The sequence below is a fragment of the Neofelis nebulosa genome, chromosome 6 (assembly GCF_028018385.1).
Source record: "Neofelis nebulosa isolate mNeoNeb1 chromosome 6, mNeoNeb1.pri, whole genome shotgun sequence".
NCBI lineage: Eukaryota > Metazoa > Chordata > Mammalia > Carnivora > Felidae > Neofelis > Neofelis nebulosa.
This window is the reverse complement of record NC_080787.1, coordinates 36843786-36864428: the sequence shown is the minus strand read 5'-3', so window position 1 is coordinate 36864428 and position 20643 is coordinate 36843786. Positions and strand designations below refer to the sequence as shown.

At 39.2% G+C, this 20643-nt stretch overlaps 1 protein-coding gene across 2 annotated transcripts in view; it reads left to right on the top strand.

The window, feature by feature from the left end:
- ILRUN (inflammation and lipid regulator with UBA-like and NBR1-like domains) overlaps positions 1–20643 on the top strand; it is a 96247-nt gene that overhangs the window by 17296 nt on the left and 58308 nt on the right. The window lies entirely within an intron of this gene.

The following is a 20643-nucleotide window of genomic DNA, read 5'->3' as shown; positions in this document are numbered from 1 at the left end:
TGTCTGTGTGACTTTGGCAAGTTATTACCCTCTCTGTGCCTTGGTTTCCTCATATATAAAGACAATATCCTTTTTTATCTGAAGATTAATTAATTAACGTGTAAAGATTTAGAGCTGTGCCCTGGCACATGGTAATTGTTAGTTTCACTTACCCTGTCTCCCATTCTCCCATTTTAAGTGTTTGTAATTTAGAGAAGTCAGTTTTCAGCGTCTATGTTGTTTTAACTGTTTAAATGCTTACTGACACTCGAGCTATTAGTATACTTAGATTCATTTTCCCTTTCTGTACAATCTTTTGCTGCCCCAAGGGTAATAATTGTGTAGGCTTTTGGTTTGTTCAGTCTCTTAGATATTTTTTTCCTAAGTCATTCTCAAAGTCCTTACCAACCATGAATCTCTTCTTCATAGGTTCAGACGGTGTTGTATCAGTTTAACCTTTTTGAAGAACTTTCTTCCAGAGCATTTGACCTACTCTAATCTGGACTGGTTGAGCTCTGAGTGTGCTGCACAGCTCTTATTCTGGGTACCCTGGGGATTTCTTTCACACTCCTCCTACTCCCCACCCTTTGTTGGAAACCTTGTTTCCTGGACCCCATTTTTTTAAACTTCCTGAGAGTGCAGAGGAGATAAAATTTGAGACTTTTGTATTCTGAAACTATATTTTACTCTGATGCTTAGTTGATATCCAGGTTTGCTTAGGTAACAGTTTTAAGGTTGGAAATATTTTTTTCTCAGAATTTTGAAGGCACTGCTCTTTTGTCTTCTTTTTTTCCTTGGAAATGTTGAAATGTGATCCTGTTCTGATACTTTGTTCTTTGTATGAATCCTGTCTTTTCCCTCTCTGGAAGCTTTTGGTAACTTTGCTGTGTGTCCCTGGTGTTCTCAAGTTTGATGGGGATACATTTCAACATGTATTTTCATACCTTGTGCTCAGCTTTAGAGAGCCCTTTCAGTCCGGAAACTGTCTTCTTTTTCTTGGGAGATTTCTTAAGTTAATCCTTTGATTTCTTTCCCTTCATTTTCTGTGTTCTCTTTTCTTAGGTCTCCTATTTTTCAGATAGTGGATCTTCCGGTCTGATCCTCTGTCTTTTCTCTTTTCATCTTTTGACTCTTTTTTTTTTGCTCTGTTTGGTGGGAGATCTTCAAGTTGCCATTTTTGTTTGCTTACTTTTTAGTCTTTTTCTTTCATATTCAATGCTTTACCTTAAGTATTTGGTTGTTCTTGGCTGTCTACTCCTATTTAAAAGTAGGACACAGAAAGTGGATTGGAAGCTGTGGACCTGATTGTAGTTTTTAAGTGAAAGCTTTAAAAAGCCCCACCCATTTCCTCCAGGGTGGGGCATTCACCAGGCTACGTGTGCAGTGTTTAGACAGATCTAACGGTTGGGTTTAGGCAAATGCATAACCTCTCCTGTTTTTATCCATATCTTCACCTTCACTTGTAGGGTACCCGGTGCTGTTAATTCCTGAACCTTTTGGGAATCCTCATTTTAAGTCGGGTTGCTTCTCTACTTTTCCCCACTGCTGGCTGAGGAGGATTCAGCTTTCTCAGGTTGGCTAAGTCATTTACCACTTGTTTGTCTACCTTCCAGAGCATCAAATGTTGCTTCCTCACTTGTTCACTTTGTCCTCATGAATTTATGACTTTTCTCCCCATTTGTCTCAGTTTGTTCGGGCCGCTATAACAAAAGCAACCACCATAGACTGGTTTATAAACACCAAACATTTATTTCTCACAAGATCTAGAGGCTGGGAAATCACAGATCAGGGTGCCAGTAGATTTGGTATCTGGTGAGGGTCTGATCCTGGTTCACAGATGGCTGACTTCTCATTGTAACCCCACGAAGTTGAGGGGTGAGGGAGCTCTCTAGGATGTCTTTTATAAGGACACTAATCCCATTCTTGAGGGCTCCACCCTCATGACCTAATTATCTCTAAAAGTTCTACCTTGTAACACCATCACATTGGGAGTTAGGTTTCAACATGTGAATATTTGAGGGCACAAACATTCATTCAATCTATAGCATCATACCTGTATTTTATTTTATTTTAGCTTTTTTAATGTTTATTTTAGAGAGAGAGAAAGCAAGCAAGCAAGCCAGCCAACCAGTCGGGGAGGGGCAGAGAGAGACACACACAGAATCCGAAGCAGGCTTCAGGCTCTGAGCTGTCAGCACGGAGCCTGATGCAGGGCTCAAACTTGTGAACTGCAAAGTCATGACCTGAGCTGAAGTCAGATGCTCAACTGGCTGAGCCACCCAGGAGTCCCTGCCTTTATTTTATTTCTTTTAATGTTTACTTACTTATTTTGAAAGAGAGCAAGCAAGCAGGGGAGGGGGCAGAGAGAGGAAGAGAGAGAGAATCCCAAGCAGGCTTTGCACTGTCAGTGTGGAGCCCAATGAGGGACTTGAACCCACGAACGGTGAGATTATGACCTGAGCAGAAACAAAGAAGTCGGGAAGCTAAATCGACCAAGCCATCCACACACCCTGCATACCTGTATTTTAGGAGGGATTTTGGGGGAGAGTTGACGCCAGTGCATGCAATTTTTCATTGGAAACTGAAAGGAAACATTGGATTTGTCTCTAAAATTTTCTGTTTTGCCTTTTCATTTTTATTATGATTTATATGATTGGGATGTGATATAAAATTTCAACATGCCAATTGAATAATTGATCAGGTTGTAATGATGTTACATATATAGATAGCTTTTCTTTGGTGAAATGGAACTGTTTTACCTGAAGGATCAAGAACAAATTATAAATCGTTATCATTGGCTATGAGCTTATAGTTGGCTTTTATTTCCTTTTTATACTTTCATTTCCTTTTTATACTTTAATTCTTGATCTTTTTCTCTTTAATTCCTAAATTTTCTACAATAAATAAATGTAATTAGGAAAAAATAACACCTAAGTTGAGAAAAGTTGTTAATCAAATCCTTGTATAAAAATTGGCTCTAGATCCCAGTGTTCTTTACCTCCTTTAGGTAATCTGCAGTTAATGAACACTAAATTTGGGGTGTGTGTGTGTTTTGCGGAGTTCATTCTGATCTCGCAACTTTTTATTTTGAGGAATTGAAAGACTAGCACAATGAATACCTATATAATCGCCATTTTACCACATTTGTTTTATTTTTAAGTACCTTTACTGAAGTACAGTTTACACAGCATAAATTATCCCAGTTGAAGTGGATACTTGAATGATTGTTAGTAACCTTACAGAATTGAGGAACCATCACTAGAATCCAGTTGTATAATATTTCATCATACAGTAAAATTTCTTCTGCCTGTTTACTGTTAATCCCCATTACCATGCCCCAATATCAGGCAACCACTGATCTTTTTTCTGTCTTTAAACAGTTGTCTTTTCTCCACCTTTAATGTCAGTAGAATCATCTAATAGGTGGTGTTTTGTATCTGGCTTTTTTTACTTAGCATATTGTTTGTGAAGCATTCATGTTTTTAAATTTTTATATATTTTTAAGAATATTTATTTTGAGAGAGTGAGCATGCAAGAGCAGGGGAGGGGGGGGGAGAGAGAGAGAGAGAGAGAGAGAGAGAGAGAGAGAGAGAGAGAGAGAGAGAGAGAGAATCCCAAGCAGGCTCTGCACTGCCATCACAGAGCCTCACGCAGGGCTTGAACTCACAACTGTGAGATCATGACCTGAGCCGAAATCAAGAGATGGTGGCTTAAACTGAGCCACCCAGGTGCCCCATATGTTTTAATTTCTTTTGAGTAGATACTTAGAAATGAATTGCTTTTATTTTTTTAAATTTTTTGTTTTTAATGTTTATTTTTGAAAGAGAAAGAGAGAGAGACAGCATGACGGGAGGAGCAGAGAGAGAGGGAGACACAGAACTTGAAGCAGACTCCAGGCACCAAGCTGTCAGCATAAAATCTGACATGGGGCTCGAACTCAGAAACTGTGAGATCATGACCTGAGCTGACTGAGCCACCCAGGCACCCCAACTTTTTTTTCTTTTTAAAGGTTTATTTATTTTCGGAGAGAGAGAGAGCACACGCAGGGGAGCGGCAGAGGGAGACAGGGAAAGAATCCTATGCAGGTTCCATGCTGCCAGTGCAGAGTCCTGTGGCTTGAACTCAATAACAACAGATCATGACATGAGACAGAATCAAGAGTCAGATGCTTAACTGACTGAGCCCACCCAGTCCTTGGATTGCTATTTTGTATTTAACTTTTTTACGAAGTAACTACCATTTTATATTTAATTCTTTTCCAAAGCAATTACAACTTACATTCCCACCAGCAATATATAAGAATACTCTGTCTAGATTTATATATTTTTTGTTTAACCATTTGAGATAAATTGCAGAGAGGTTGGCATTTCAGCCCTTAGCCCTTCAGTAAAGATCTTCTAAGAACAGTGGTCTCATCCTGTATTACTGTAATATTATTGTCACTCTCTAGGAATTTAGCATGGAAACAATAGTATTATCCAATATACATTCCGTATTTAGATTTTCCTATTTGTTCACAAAATGTTTTTTATAACTTTTTTTTTTTTTAAATCCAGGATCTTCTCATACATCTCATGCTATATTTGGTTGTCATGTCTCTTTACTTGCCTTCAATCTAGAGCAAGTTTCACTCACCTTTGTCATTTGGATGTTTTATGACATTGACATTTTTTGAGTCCAGCCCATTTGTCCACTAGTATGTCCTATATTGTTGATTAGTCTGATTGTTTCCTCACAGGTTCAGGTTAAACATTTTTTTGTTAGAGAGAATACATGGATGATCCTATGTCTTCTCTTGCATCACATCAGGAGGTAAATGTTGTAGTTTGTCCCATTATTATGCTAAATTTGAATATTTGCTTAAGATAGCATCTACCTCTTTTTTTCCTTTGTAATTAGTAAGTAATCTGTGAAAGACTGAGTGTATCCTTTTCCCCAGCAGTCTTTCTCCCAACTGTATTAGTATCCATTGATGATCCTTGCCCTGAGTCATTTATTGCTTGAGTGGGTTGCAAAAAGGTAATTTTCTAATTTTGTTGTTCCTTCTTCATTTATTGGCAAGTCTTTTGTAAAGTTATTGTTGATATTTAAGTGGAACTTACCAATTCGATCATGAAGGATTTTATGGGGAATGAAGATTTTTGGTTGGTTATTTATTTATTTGTTTAGTTTTAGAGAGAGAGCATGCATGAGTGGCGGAGAGGAGCAGAAGGGGAGAGAGAGAGAGAGAGATTGAGAGACAGAGAGAGAGAGAATGAGAATCTGAAGTAGGCTCCATGCTCGGCTTGGAGCCTAATGCGGGGCTTACTCCCACAACCTTGGGATCATGACCTGAACTGAAATCAAGAGTTCTATGCTCAGGGTGCATGAGTAGCTCAGTTGGTTAAGCATCTGACTTCGGCCCATGATCTCTCAGTTTGTGAGTTGAGTTTGACCTCATGTTGGGCTCTGTGCTGACAGAGCCTGGAGCCTGCTTCAGATTCTGTCTCCCTCTTTATCTGTCCCTCCCACTCATGCTCGCTCTGTCTCTCTCTCTCTCTCTCTCTTTCAAAAATGAATAAATGTTGAAAAAAAAAAAAAAAAGTTGAATGCTCAACCAACTGAGCCACCCAGGCGCCCCTATGCTTATTTTTTAGTGTATCCTAATAGTGTGGAAGTAAGTGTATTTATTTGCCTTACCCTCAGCCACAGAGGATCCCAAGAAAAGTACTGAAGAGAGAGATCTCCTTGACTTTTGTGAAGCCTGAAATATATAAGCTCCTTTGCTGTGTTTCCATTATTTTGGGATGTTTGCTGCTCTTCTCTCTTTGAGAGACCACTCTTTTTAAGGAAGAATTAGCAAAAGCTATAGAACATTTTTTTCCTCAATTTTTAGTTTTTCTTTGTAAACCAAATTGGATAGTTTTTTTTCCTGTTTTCTTTTGGATGGATTTGTGATTTTTTGGTAGTAATCTAACTGGTGGTAAGTATGCAGTGTCATGTAAGTAGCTATTTTTTAAAAAATCCTCTTCTTCTGTAATGTATAAAAATGCCATAGTTGGATGAGCTATCTAGACTATTTGTCATCTGTAGCTAGTTGCCGAGAACATGAAAACATTAAAGAGTATGTGAGATTGTTTGCAAGTGTCATAGAACTTTTAAAGTAAATAGTCTTTAAATGTTGTCTTCCTTGTTTTTTCTCAGTGGTTATCAAAAATGGCAGCAATCTCTGACATATTTATACTGTCATTTTATTAGTGTGTAAAAAAGGGGCTTGTTCCTCTCAGGTTTGTGAGCTATCATAAAATCTGCATTTATTGTATTTCACCAAGTTTCATCTAATTTAGTTTAGTCTCCTAGCTGTAAGTATGTAGCTTTTTAAAGGTACCTATCTCATGTACCAGAGAGTAGCCAAATATAACCATAGAGTATTTGGAGATGGGTTGGCTGAAGAATGAGTAGAGTTGGCATTAATGCCATGTGGCATTATTTGGTAGTGATGATAAATTGCATTGGCTTTATCATATTACATAGAACTTGGTCAAGGTTTATTTACCTTTTTGTTAAGGGAGAAAATAAGATTGAAAACATAAGGGTTTTAGATTCACTCTTAGACGTGTACCATAGTACACATTTTTGGAGATGAGGTATACTGAGGTTTACTTTTTATTATCTCCAAAGATGGTGTGGTTGGCATTGTTCTTTAGGGGAGGTGAAACTGAAGAGGCTTTGAAGCAGGCCTCTGTAGCATGCCATCAAGAAATTGCAAAGGTAAGACACTTAGACAGGTATAGAGCATTTTAATCAAAGGTGTAGAGTATTTCTTTTCAAAGCCCATGCATTCTTCTCTGTATGCGGAAACATTTGAGAATGGAGTATTTGTTTATAGTTTAGCTTTTAGGCACTTTGTCCTTTTTTAAAAAACAACCCCCCCCCCCCCCACCGAAGTTTCTAGTGTTAGCTCTCTGACTAGGCAGCAGGATAAGATGCATTTGACCATTGCTGGCTTATTGTAAGTTTTCTGTTAGGTAAACATACTTTTGAAAACCATAATTATAGATTTACCTGATCATTTCGTAACTGCTACTTAAAATTATGTCCCAAAGAAAGTTTCATGAACAACAATAAACCACAGATGTTTTGTTTATGAAGATAGCTTTTTGTCTGAATCACGTTTTCTGTTCGTCATTCTGGGATTTTTTGGGTATCATACGTTTCATGTCTCCTCTGGGCCGTTCTAGTTAGTATTTTAAAAAATTTCAGTTGGCACTGAACCTAGTGATTGTTTACTTTTTAGGAAATATTCATGACTGTTAAGTTGGGAGTAAGAAAAATGGGAGTTATTTCTAAATATGCATCTTTAATGGGTAATTGGGTTCTTAAAAGTGGAGTTATGATGAAGGAAATGACTCAGCACTTTTTAAATTGTGATCCTTCTTTAGTCTGCTTCATATTCATAGTTTTTTTTTCCTTTTGTGATGAATATTTTCAAATATGTAGCAAAATAGAATATAACAAATAGACATTCATAGTTTTTTGCTGCTGTAGTAAATTACCACAAACTTAGTGGTTTTAAAAAAACCACCAATTTATTATTTTACAATTATGGAATTCAGAAGTCCCAATGGGTCTTACTGGGCTAAAATAAAGGTGTTATCAGGGCTGTGCTCTTGCTAAAAGAATCCCTTTTATTGTCTTCTTGCTTTCAGGGGCTACGTGCATTCCTTGGCTTATGGCCTAATTTTTCCATCTTCAAAGTCACTGAGTCCTCCTGTTGCTATCTCCTTGGTTCTCTCTTCCAGTTCCCTCAGACCACTCTTAAAGAAGTGATCACATTGAGTGCCCTGGAGTAATCCAGGATAATTTCCCCATTTTAGGTCAGCTGATTAGCAGCCTTAATTCATGTACCCTAATGTTTACATGTTACGGAGAGTAGGACATTATGGGGCTGATGAAAATGTTCTAAAACATGGTGATGGTTTTACAATTCAGTGACTTTACTAAAAACTCATTGTAAACTTGAAATGGGTGAATTTTATGCTATATAAACTATATTTCAATAAAGTTTCTTTGGTAAACTTTTAGATGCTCTCTTTTGCTTTTAGAAGTCCAAATTTCTTAATGAAACATATTGGTCCCATCCTGATTAAATTTTTTAAAAGTTGTGGTAAAGTACATATAACCTGAAAGATGCCATATTAATCGTTTTCACATGTACAGTTCAGTTGTGGGAAGCATGTTGTACAACCAACGTTCAGAACTTTTTCGTCTTGCAAAACTGAAACTCTACCCATTAAACAGTAACTCTCCATTTCCCCCTTCCCTCTGCCCCTTTTAGTCATCCTTCCACTTTCTGTGTCTATGAATTTGATTACTTTCATATAGGTGGAACAATTGTGACAGCTTATTTCACTTAGTTAACGTCTTCAAAGTTTAGCTATGATTTTCCTTTATTTTGTTTAAAGTTTTATTTAAGTAATCTCTACATGCAACACGGGGCTAGAACCCACAATCCCACAATCAGGAGTCGCATGCTCTTCTGACTCAGCCAGTCAGGCACCCCAGATTTTCCTTTTTTTTTTTTTTTTTAAATGTTTATTTTTGAGAGACAGAAAGAGTGTGAGCAGGGGAGGGGCAGAGAGAGAAGGAGACACAGAATCTGAAGCAGGCTCCAGGCTCTGAGCTGTCAGCACAGAGCCTGACTACGGGCTCGAACTCCTAACTGTGAGATCATGACCTGAGCTGAAGTTGGATGCTTAACCAGCTGAGCCACCCAGGCGCCCCCAGGTTTTCTTTTTAAAACTGAATAATATTTTAGGGTGCCTGGGTGGCTCAGCTGGCCAAGCATCTGACTCTTGATTTCGGCTCAGGTCATGATCTCAGGGTTTGTGAGTTCAAGCCCTGCATCAGGCTCTGTTTTGTCAGAGCAGAGCCTGCTTGGGATTCTCTTTCTCCCTCTCTCTCTGCCTGCCTCCCCCCTCTCCATCTCTCTCAAAATAAATAAACTTAAAAAACAAACAAAAAAAAAAAGACTGAATAATATTCCATTGTATGTGTATACCATTTTATTCATCTGCTCACCTGTTGATGGAGACTTGCTTTCCTCCACTTTTTGGCTGTTACGAATAATGCTCTAAACATTGATGTGCAGTTATCTCTTTGAGATTCTGCTTTCAGTTCTTTGGGGGATATACCCCAAAGTGGGATTCCTGGATCTGAGTTAAGTTTTAATTTACCTTTCCAGCTCCTCTTCTGCCTCTTATAATAGACTTTGCACCACATGTACAGACTCTATCCCTGGAACTCACTATGTAATTTTGGATTAATCTAGACCTATTATGTTGTAGGTAACAGAATCACTCCATTTTTATTTTTTAATTTTATTTACTTATTAAAATTTTTTTTGAGTATTTTGAGAGAGAGAGAGAGCATGCCAGTGTGTGAATGGGGGAGAGACAGAGAGAAGAGGGAGAGAGAGGATCCTAAGCAGGCTGTATGCTAACAGCATAGTGCCTAACATGGGGCTCGATCCCATCACCCATGAGATAATGACCTGAGCTGAAATCAAGAGTCAGATGTTTAACTGACTGAGCTACCCAGGCTCCCCTGTTTATTTATTTTTAGAGAGAGAGAGTGCAAGCAGGGGAAGGGGGCAGAGGGAGAGAAAGAGAATCACATTCAGTGCAGAGCCTAACGTGGGGCTCAGTCCCACAACCCTGGGATCATGACCTGAGCCCAAATCAGGAGTTGGGCGCTCAACCGACTGAGCCACCCAGGCACTCCCAAACTCACTTCAAACTGGATAATGCTAAAGGTGTGTATGTTGGAGTCGGGGGAGGTATCTTAAAGATGTTGCTATGTTACACAGAACCCAAAGACCTGAATATGTTTGGGCTTCAGAAAAAACTGGACTTTAAAATAACTCAGGTTTCTGGCACTTGGGTGGCTCAGTTGGTCAAGCATCTGACTTCGGCTCAGGTCATGATCTCATGGTTGGTGAGTTTGAGCCCTCCCATTGCGCTCTCAGCTGTCAGGGCAGAGCCTGCTTGGGATCCTCTGTCTCCCTCTCTCTCTGTCCCTCCCCTGCTCATGTGCACATTCTCTTCCCCTCTCTCTTTTAAAAATAAGTAAATATTAACAATTTTTTTAATATTTCTGGTTTCTTTGTATGTTCTATGTAGGTGTTTGCAGTGGTCTTCTATCTCTGCTGAATGGAACTGTGACTGTCCAAAGCTCCCAAATATGTAGTTTATAGTTCATATACTATGGGAAAAACTTTCACTTCTAAATTCTGGGGTGCCCCCACCCTCACTTAACTGTGGAATGACCTCGCTGTGTCCTGAGGAATCCTATGTGGAAATGAGAGCATTGTCTCAACAAGTAACAACTACAAATGCTGTCATATCTCTCTCCAATGGGATATGATTCTAGCCAGGTCCAGCTATCATACTTTGACTTATTGTTAAAGGTGCCCCATCCCACCAGCTGAAGGCCTCAGGATGATAGCCGTGCTTTCCTTGTTTTGTTCTTGATTGGTCCAGATAAACATTTGCATGATCCTGCAGCCTGTAGGTTAAATGATAGTTTTTTTTTTTTTATTGTTATCCTTCCTCTACCCTCTCTAATATAATCCCATCATGAGAGGAAAAGCAGATAAAAAGGAGAAAGGAAAAATACTATATTTTGGTTACAGTTTATTCCATTTATTAGGCACCTTCTATGTGCCGGGCACTATTCTCAGCTGGGGGTTATAAGCAGAAAGAATACAGAGCATGTGCTATCTTCTACAGGACAGGAGCAGTAAAATACAATCAACAAGTCTCGTGGTCACCTGTTAACTCATTTCACTGTTAGAAGATTGAAGGCTTTAGCCTGGCTTGCCCCCAAAAGATTTACCATGTCTGATATTACTCAGGACCATCCTTGAGAGGAGCACAGGGGACAGGATGGGAGATAGTTCTTTTTAATGAGGGCTGTGCTGCTTTAGCTTTCTCCTTCCAATAAGATGCCACTTTTTGGACCTAGGGTTTGACTAGGAGTGTAATAATTACAGCCTCCTAGAGTGCCTGGGTGGCTCAGTTGGTTGAGCATCCAACTCTTGGTTTTGGCTCAGGTCATGATTTCATGGTTTGTGAGTTTGAGCCCCACGTAGGGCTCTGCACTGCCTGTGTGGAGCCTGCTTGGGATTCCCTCTCTCTCCCTCTGCTGCACGCTCTTTCTCTCAAAAATAACTCACACTTAAAGAATTACAGCCTCCTGATGATGGCACTCTTTTCAAACTTCAGTTCACTGCTTATCCATTGCATATTGGTGCATTCCCTTTGAAACCCAACCCCAGTAATATTTAGGCTTTTTAGTCTCTAAGATTGCTGAAGAGAATACCTGGGACCAGGTTAATTCTCCTTAGTTTTGCTTATCTTCCTGGCTTAAAGGTCTCTACCTCAGGGCAGGTGGAAAATTCTGGATTTAGAGCTTTCTCAAACCTCTGTGGAATGTTATCCCCATAAATTTACTCCCTCCCCAGCCTTATTTCTGTCAGATACACTTTATAATGAGGGGAGGGAATGGCAGTTTGGGGGAACCCTATGCAAAGGTTTTGAAAGGGATTATCTACATCCTATTCATCAGGGTCTCCCTGTTTCTTAGTGGCACAAAGAATTCACTTGGTGAATTTCAGCAGAGTAATTATCTGATCAATAGAGGTTTCGGATCCATGGCATTAGGGCAGAAAGGCCTTTGCTTAATCATTATATTCTTGTCTTATTTGTCATATCTCCCCTCTAGGAGACTGGATTGGACAGGATGGTGTTTTGCAGATTGGATTGTTTTGTAGAACCTTACTGAAGTTAGCATAGTCTTCTGTGGGCAATTTCTTTTTGTTGCCCAAAGCTCCTAAAGCATCATGTAGCTTTGGAGTGCATAAGGAGTGTAACCAACTGCTTTGCCACACACAAGGACTGCTGGCTTCTCAGCCCGAGGTGGGAGAGCCCTCTTCATTTTGTCACACACTTAGGGTTTGTTCCTTTTGCAATACCTCAGTCTTGTATCAGTTAGGACTTTTTAGAAGTGGTGAACAGAACTTTGTCACACTAGCCTGAGTGAAAATGAGAATAATGAGGATACTGGGAGGATATCTTAGAACGTAAGAAATTCATTTGGGCTTCAAAAACAACCAGAACCAGGGACTTGAACGTTGTCAGTCCTCTCTTTTTCTGGCTGCTTGTGAGTTTGTGGTCTTTTTTCTCTGAAGACTGCTTTTCTGTGTCTTTTAGTCCCATGGGCAAAACATGGCACTAAAAAGTTCCCAGTACAGGGAGAGATTGCCATCTCTTTCAGCTCCAGTCCCAAAGTTCTCGGGGAAGCGTTCAGATAGATTCAGCTTTGGGTCAGGCATTCATTCCTGGACTATCAGTTGTGGCTTAGAGCAGACTGATTTATTAATATGTTATGTTCTTATTTTATATGTGCTCTCCTGTGGACAAGGACAGCAATCCCAGAGAGAAGAGGCAGCTCTTCTTCATCTTTGGGCCTTTGCACGCACTCTCCCTCTATTTAACTGCTCCTTCATTCCTCTAGGTGGTTAACAAGTCCATCAGTTTTGATATTATCTTGTTAATGAAGCTTTCCCTCAGTTACTAAGTTTGAATTAGGTGTTTCCTCCTCTGTACTTTCATATTCCTTGGTTGTTTCTTCTCTGACATTTATCACATTGAGTTGTGATTATCTGTTCCCAAATCTTTCTTAATAGATTTTACATTCCTTTGTATCAGACTTTGTCTTATTTATTTTTATGCTTACAGTACCTATAGTCGTGAATGAGTTAAAACTTAAATTAAAAAAAAAAATGAGTAAATGTTGTATACTTACTGATTGGCAAAGAATGAAAAACTTTGTGCTTATAATATACTTTGACAGATTCTAAGATAAATACTGTTGGTTCCTTTAGTCCTAGAAACTGTTTGGTGGGATTAGGAGATATCATTTAGGGTGATCGTGAGCATACGGATATACCACACTTGAGGTATGGTGAGGTGCCACGCGTGTCTCAACTTGCTCTCCCACTTAACCCAAATCTGAGCTTCACCATTGATTGGACTTGACATGTAAAGTGTCACCAAGAGTCACCAAGAGCTAGGGTCTTAAATAGCGAAGGATCCTATCCATACCCAAGATTTGTCTGGCTTGTTTTTTTCCCTCGAAAATAGTTGATCTTCTTCAACATGCAATGCTGGGGCAGCTGGATAACCACAGGCAAAAGAATGAAGTTAGACCCCTGCCTTACTCCTTATACAAAAATTAAATAAAATGGGGCACCTGGGTGGCTCAGTCGGTTGAGTGTCCGATTTTGGTTCAGGTTATGATCTCACGGTCGACGAGTTCATGCCTCGCGTGGGGCTCTGTGCAGACAGCTCAGATCCTGGAGCCTGCTTCGGATTCTGTGTCTCCCTCTCTCTTTGCCCCTACCTCTCTCATGCTCTCTCTCTCTTTCTCTGTCTCAAAAATAAATAAACATTAAAAAAATTAAAACAGATAAATGGCCTAAATATAAAAGCTAAAACAATCACACTATTACAAGAAACATAGGGATAAATCAGCATGACATTGGATTTGGCAGTCGTTTCTTAGATTTGACATCAAAAGCATGAGCAGCAAAAGAGAAACTAGATAAATTGGACTTTGTCAAAATTAAAGCTTCTGTGTATCTAAGGACATTATTAAAAAAGAGAAAAACCAGCTTATTTGTAAGTTGTCTATATGATAAGGGTCTACTGTCCAGAATATATAAAGAACTCTTACTACTCATCAATAGGAAGATAAACGGCTCAGTCAAAAAATGAACAAAGGATTTCTCTGAAGAGGATATACAGATGGCCAACAAGTAAATAAGATGTTTATGGTCATTGGTTATTAAGGAAGTGCAAATCAAAACCACAGATATTACTTCACATCTAGTAGGAGGCTATAATTGGAAAAAAAAAAGTGTTGGCGAGGATTTGGATAAATAGGAACACTTGTACATTGCTGGTGCAAATGTAAAATGGTTCTGCTATGGAAAACAGTTTGGTGACTCTTCAAAAAGTTAAGCATGGGGTGCCTGTGTGGCTCAGTTGGTTGAGTGTCTGGTTCAGGTCATAGTCTCAAGGTTTGTGGGATCCATCCTCCCATCGGGCTCTGCACTGAGCATGGAGTCTGTTTGGGATTCTCTCTCCCTCTCCTCTGCCTCTCCCCCCTCCCCTCCCAACACAAAAACAAAAAACAAAAAAAAATACACACAAAAGTTAAACATAGGGGTGCCTAGGTGGCTCAGTTGGTTAAGCGGCCAACTTCAGTCAGGTCATGATCTCATGGTTGGTGGGTTCGAGTCCCACATCAGGTTTTGTGCTGGCAGCTCAGAGCTTGGAGCCTGCTTCAGATTCTGCATCTCCCTCTCTCTCTGCCCTCCCCCTGCTCATGTTTTTTCTCTCTCTCTCTCAAAGATAAATGAACATTAAAAAATTTTTTTTAAAGTTAAACATGGAATTACCATATGACTTAACAGTTTTACTCTTAGGTGTGTATCTAGAGAAATGAACCCATATGCTCACACAGACAGTTGTATGTGAATGTTTGCGGCAGCATTACTCATAATAATCAACAAGTAGAAATAGCCCAAATGCCCATTAACAGATGAATGGGTAAACAAAATGTGGTTGTATACATTTCATGGAATATTATTCAGCCATAGAAAGGAATGAAATACTGATCAACATACTACAATTTGGGATGAATCTTGAAAGTATAACAGTAAGTGAAAGAAGCCAGACACACAAAGTCACATATTATATGATTCCTTTCATATAAGTTATCCAGAATAGGCAGATTCGTGAGACAGAGAGATTAGTAGTTGCCAGGGAATAGGGGGAAGGAGGTATCAGTAATGATTACTTAATGGGTGTTCTTACTGGGTATGAGGTGATGAAAAAGTTTTGAAACTAGAGGTAGTGGTTGCACAACATTGTAAATACACTAAATAACACTAAAGTATGTACTTTAGTTAATTGTATGTTATTTGAATCTCACCTCAATTTTTTTTAAAAAGAAAATAGTTGATCATGACATATTATCTAAAGGCACTTAGAAACTAAACTTCTGTAATGCCAGTGTTGAATTTGCAGTGTCTTTAGAATCTTTTTTTTTTTTTTTAACTAACAAGCTAATTTTATTATCTCTGATGACAAGAATTACCCAATAGTAAGCTGGCTCTGGGGTTGCCAGATTTAATTTAGTGGTTTATATCATCAAGCACACAACAATTATTTCCCTCTTCCTGATTGATCATCCTTAACATATCAACCTCATCCCCATCCCAGTAGGTCTCCTCATGTTTCCAAGATGAATTCTACTTACTGAATTTTCTTGATATCTTCCAGTGGCAGGAAAAAGGGTTCCTTCTCTCTTTTTTCATTTGCCTTTTTATTAACTTTTCAAACCTACAGAAAAATTTAAAGAATTGTAGTGTTTACCCTTATACTTACCACCTAGATTCAGCAGTGGTAAACATTTTTGTCATACTCTGTTTTCTCTATATAAACATCTTCTGAATCATTTGAAAGTTGTAGGCGTCACAACCCTTCATCCTTAAATATTTCATCATGCTTCTCCTAAAAATAGGCATTTAAAAAAATTTTTTTTAACTTTTATTTTTGATAGAGACAGAGCATGAATGAGGGAGGAGCAGAGAGAGAGAGGGGGACACAGAACCCAAGGCAAGCTCCAGGCTCTGAACTGTCAGCATAGAGCCCAATGTAGGGCTTGAACCCATGAACTGTGCATGACCTGAGCCGAAGTCGGACGCTTAACCGACTGAGCCACCCAGCTACCCCTAAAAATAGGTATTCTTTCAAGTAACCACATACTGAGATACAAAAATAATTTACAAAAATTTTTACTAATAAGAAATATCTAATCTGTGTTTAAGTTTCCCTAGTTGTCTCCAAATGTGTCTTTTATAATCCTTTTTTTGTGTTTTTAATAAATCAGAATCCAATCAAGGACCTCAAAGATCGTGTATTCCTTTTGGTTGTTATATCTCTTTAAATATAGAACAGTGCCACCACCTTGCCTTTTCATGGCAGAATGCTTGGTTTTTACTTTCTATTTGGAAAAGGTATAACTGCTGATGGTAGGTAGAAAGTTCAATTCTAGGGGCGCGTGAGTGGCTCAGTTGGGCATCCAACTTCGGCTCAGGTCATGATCTCACTGCTCGTGAGTTCAAGCTCCGCATTGGGCTCTGTGCTGACAGCTCAAAGCCTGGAGCCTGCTTCGGGTTCTGTGTCTCCCTTTCTCTCAGCCCCTCCCCTGCACGTGCTCTGTGTCTCTCTCAAAAATAAATAACAACAACAAAAAGGATAAATTCTAAAAAGTAATAAAAATAATGGATCAATAGATAGCCAGGAAAAGAGGAGAGAAGAAACAATCTTGGACTTGCTAAGGCTCTAAGAAGTGGGTAAATGTTGGTGTGAACTTGCTCCTCTTAATGAAATGTTCACAAGTTCTTTTTTTTTTCTCACTGTGTTCACATACTAAATAGTGTCATCCACAAGTTAACTTTTAGGTTTGAAAATATGGAGTCTTCTTTAGCCCACTCCTGTTCCCTACCTGCAGTCAGTCATCTTTTTGGTTTAATGAATTTTTAGTTTCTTCACAGTAGTCACAAGTACTTACTTATTGACTCTTCTGGTCTCCGTGTTTAATTCCCACTGAGTTGACGTTGGAAAGCCCTAGTAAGACCCTTACCTATTTTATTGATCCCTTTTCTAGTCAGATTTTTCAGTCATTCAGAGATAATTGCAGTCACACTCGTGGGCTTGTGGCCTTAGTAGCAGTATCATTGGCATTGCAAAGGTGAGAGAAACTTCTTGTGGTTTGGAATAAGTATTGCTTACAGTCCAAAGATGCTACTGTTTGTGCTTAACTGGATTAGTTCATTATTCTGATTTCCCATTTGTGCCCAAAATTTGGGTAGTTTTCTTTTTCTCTTAAATAATTTGGATCTTTTTAAGTTTTTTGTTCAGAGAATGGAAAGAAAAGATACCTAATTTTATTTTCCTGGGAATCTGAGCTAATACTTAGACTTTTGATACTCCCTCTTGAATTCTGATTTCCTGAATTTCTTAACTCTTTTCTACCTCCATATTTTTGGATGATGTTCCTGACTATATATTCAGCACATAGATGAATTTTCTTCATAATATCAGTAATCTGACCTATGTATGTATATACATTGTACAAAAATAAATGTTCTGTGTTTGTGAATTTTTGCAAGGTTAGATACTTGACCATTTTCAGTAGTTCAATTTAAGGGAAGGTTACAACTAATTTGTTTATAGAATTTGTGATGGTAATTATTATGTTCTTAAGATCAGGTGTTCAGGGGCACCTGGGTGGCTCAGTCGGTTAGGTGTCTGACTTCGGCTCAGGTCATGATCTCACGGTTTGTGAGTTCAAGCCCCACATCAGCCTCCATGCTGATAGTGTGGAGCTTGCTTGGGATTCTCTCTTTTCCCTGCCCCTTCTGCTCGCTTGCTCGCTCTAAATAAATAAAATAAAATAAATAAAATATTATTTTTTCACATATATATAAAACAAAACAAAGTGTTCAGAGTGTTACTAGGTAATTGGAAAGTTCTGGATAAGTTAAAAGTTTTATGCCTTTGAATAACTTCTCCTAATAATTGACGGTCTAGCCTGGGGCAAATTATTTACCTGTCAGTGCATTAAGGCCTCCTCTATAAAATTAATGTTTGGCAATATTGCTTCTGAGTTACAAAACTGCATTTCATGAGAGAACACTTATCAACATCACCAAATTCTTCTACACTGAATCAGGTTAACCTGATTATCAGAATAGTTGAAGCTGTTGTGCACCAAGCCCATTTTTTATTCAAGTAGGAAAAGCTGCCTTGGGCTGATAGCCTCAGTATGAGAGGCAGTTGGTGTTACCCTTTTTGAATGTCCCTGGTTTGCTGCAGTCTGCTGGACTATAGGCTTTGTAAAGGTAGGGGCCTCGCCTGTCTTGCTAGCTGTTGTATCCCTAGTCTCAGGTTGAGTGCTTAGCACATGAATAAATGCTCATTATTAAATGTTGGTTGAACACCAACCCTAAGGCATTTACACACATTGTCTCATGCAGTCTGCACAGCCAGCCCTATAATGCCAACTTGGTAATATAAAATATAAGTCAGCCTTTTGATACAAAAAACTCAGCTTTGTAGATGAGTAAATGGACATAGATGCATAGCCCCTTGTTCAAAGACCCACAGCCAGGTGTAGGAGCTGCCTCCAAACAAAGCCAATGTAAAATTTTACCATTTTAACCATTTTTCAGTGTACAGTTCTGTGGCATTAAGTTTATTCACAGCCATCACCATCATCTTGGCCTGTGCCCTTTTCCCCGTTGGTACACTGCCTTCCTTTGTTCTTCAGGGTGCTTTTGGTTTAATCTGAAATCATGTTAAAACTTCTTCGAGTGCAAACAGTGAAGGAACCTGGAAGCTTAAACTTTCAGACTAGGCTGAATACAGAGTCTGTGTTCTCCCTTTTCCCATTTCCTCAGCCAACTCTATTTCACGTAGAATTTCTTGTTGGCTAATAATAGCTGAGTATGTTGATTTGAACGGGAATACATGCTATCATATCTACTTGTTCTCGCATTGAATTGGAGCTGTTTGGTCTATTTCTGCCGTTGCTTGGTCCAGTCAGGCAGTGATCTAAGTGGTCCAAGTGGGAGAAACTGTGTACCCACATTTTGAACTGTGTACCTGCCATATGGGTTAGAGCACCACTGGGCTAAAGTCCACTCTTGGCCTTGTACTTGGGAAGTTAATTTGCTTTGTCATCCTCTACTCCTGCTTCCTGCCAGGAGTCCAGTTTAGTACTTTCATTTTCACTTTGGGATTTAAAAGTGTTTCTTAATCTTTCTCTGGCTGAATTATGTATATAATACAGGTACAAAGGAATGGTTTTGTTGACTTAGCTGTGGGATGAGTTGGTCTGTGTGAAACAAGATTTGAGTTAGGGGGACAGATCTGCGTAAGGTAGTTGAACTTATTCATGTTTCTGCTGCAGTGGTCTTGAAGTCCTTTCTGATATCAGGCAGAGCCAAGTGGTGAAATATGACACATGCTGGGGATGAGAATTGGCAATTGTCCTGAGTGCACAAATAGTTTCTTCCCTCCCAAGCATATTTTACAGCCAAGTGAACAGAAAACAATTCAGCAGGCTACTTGCTGAAGTTCTGTGGCAGAAAAATCATCTTTATAAAAGGGTGGACACATAGCTTTTACACAGAGTTTTCAGAAGAACAAAATGCAAACTAGGCTTATTTTTCTTTTCCTCATTTTATCCCTGATTCCTAAGTGTAAGACTGATTCCAGATACACTCCTAAGGCCTGTTTGTGGGTGGTAGAGGCTGGGCGTCCCCAAGTTTGACCAGTCACGTATTACTCATTTTGGATCACAGTCAGCTAGCGAAGGAAGTTGCTGAGAAGACTAAAGTCCAAGCCTTCCTATTGAATAGTCAAGCAAACAGTTTGGCCCCTGGCCCAGCTCTGCTGCATGTATATTTTATCTAGTACACACACAACAGGCAGGCAGTTGGTGGTGGTGTAATTCCAGTCAATACGACTAATATGACAGGCCACCAATGCATGAGACTTGACCTGAGGCAGCTGCTCTAAATATAGACCTCCTTTCTGGCAGCTGCAAACACCTGGAGGAGCAGGCAGGCCCCCAGCAGAAAAGTATTTGCTGTTAATAGTATGTCTGTTGAACAGTTGTATACTGTCAGAGCTTATTTCATGCTATGTTTATGTATAATTAAAAACAACCCACTGAATCCATTGGCTTATGTTTGGGTTATGTTTAGAAAAATGCAATTTGTGTTGTTGTCTACTGTGGGGACTGGAGATGATGTCACTAGTTTAAGTAAGACCTTAAGAGGAGCGGTTAATGTAATTACTAACAATTTCTTTGATCTTTCTAATGAATACAGCTTGCTCAAACCCCTTAGTGGCCTTTGGTTTCTGGCATGGATGAACACGCTGTCAATCATGTGTTTCTGTTCAATTAGGGACTCTGGTTTGTATGCTTGGTAGTTCCTTCTGACATAAGGGGGTTTATGAGTAATTAAAAAGAACACCAACATTTACAAAATGGTGCTTCCAAAACAGAAACTACAAAAGCTTATAAAAACATGTAAGAGATACTTAACCTTTCTAGTAATAAGATAAAACCATCTTAAAATAAGAAACATCAATGTTTTAATTTTTTATTTATTTTTAAAATATTTAGGTTGAGAGAGAGAGAAAGCGCATGTGCGCTAACGGTTGAGGGGCAGAGCAAAAGGTAGAGAGAATCCCAAGCAGGCTCCACACTCAGCACAGAGCCTGACACATGGCTGGATCCCATGACCAGGTCATGACCTGAGCTGATATCAAGAGTCAGGTGCTTAACTGACTGAGCCACCCAGGCACCCCAAGAGAAAACCATTTTAAGGCCTTACTGAGATCTTCCCTTTTACCTGTCAGATTGACACAGATCTAAAATTTTGGAGGAACACTGTTGATGAACAAATGAGGGAATATACACTCATACATTCTTGGTGGGAGCATTCATTAAGTGTACAGCTTTATTGAGGGAAGTTTA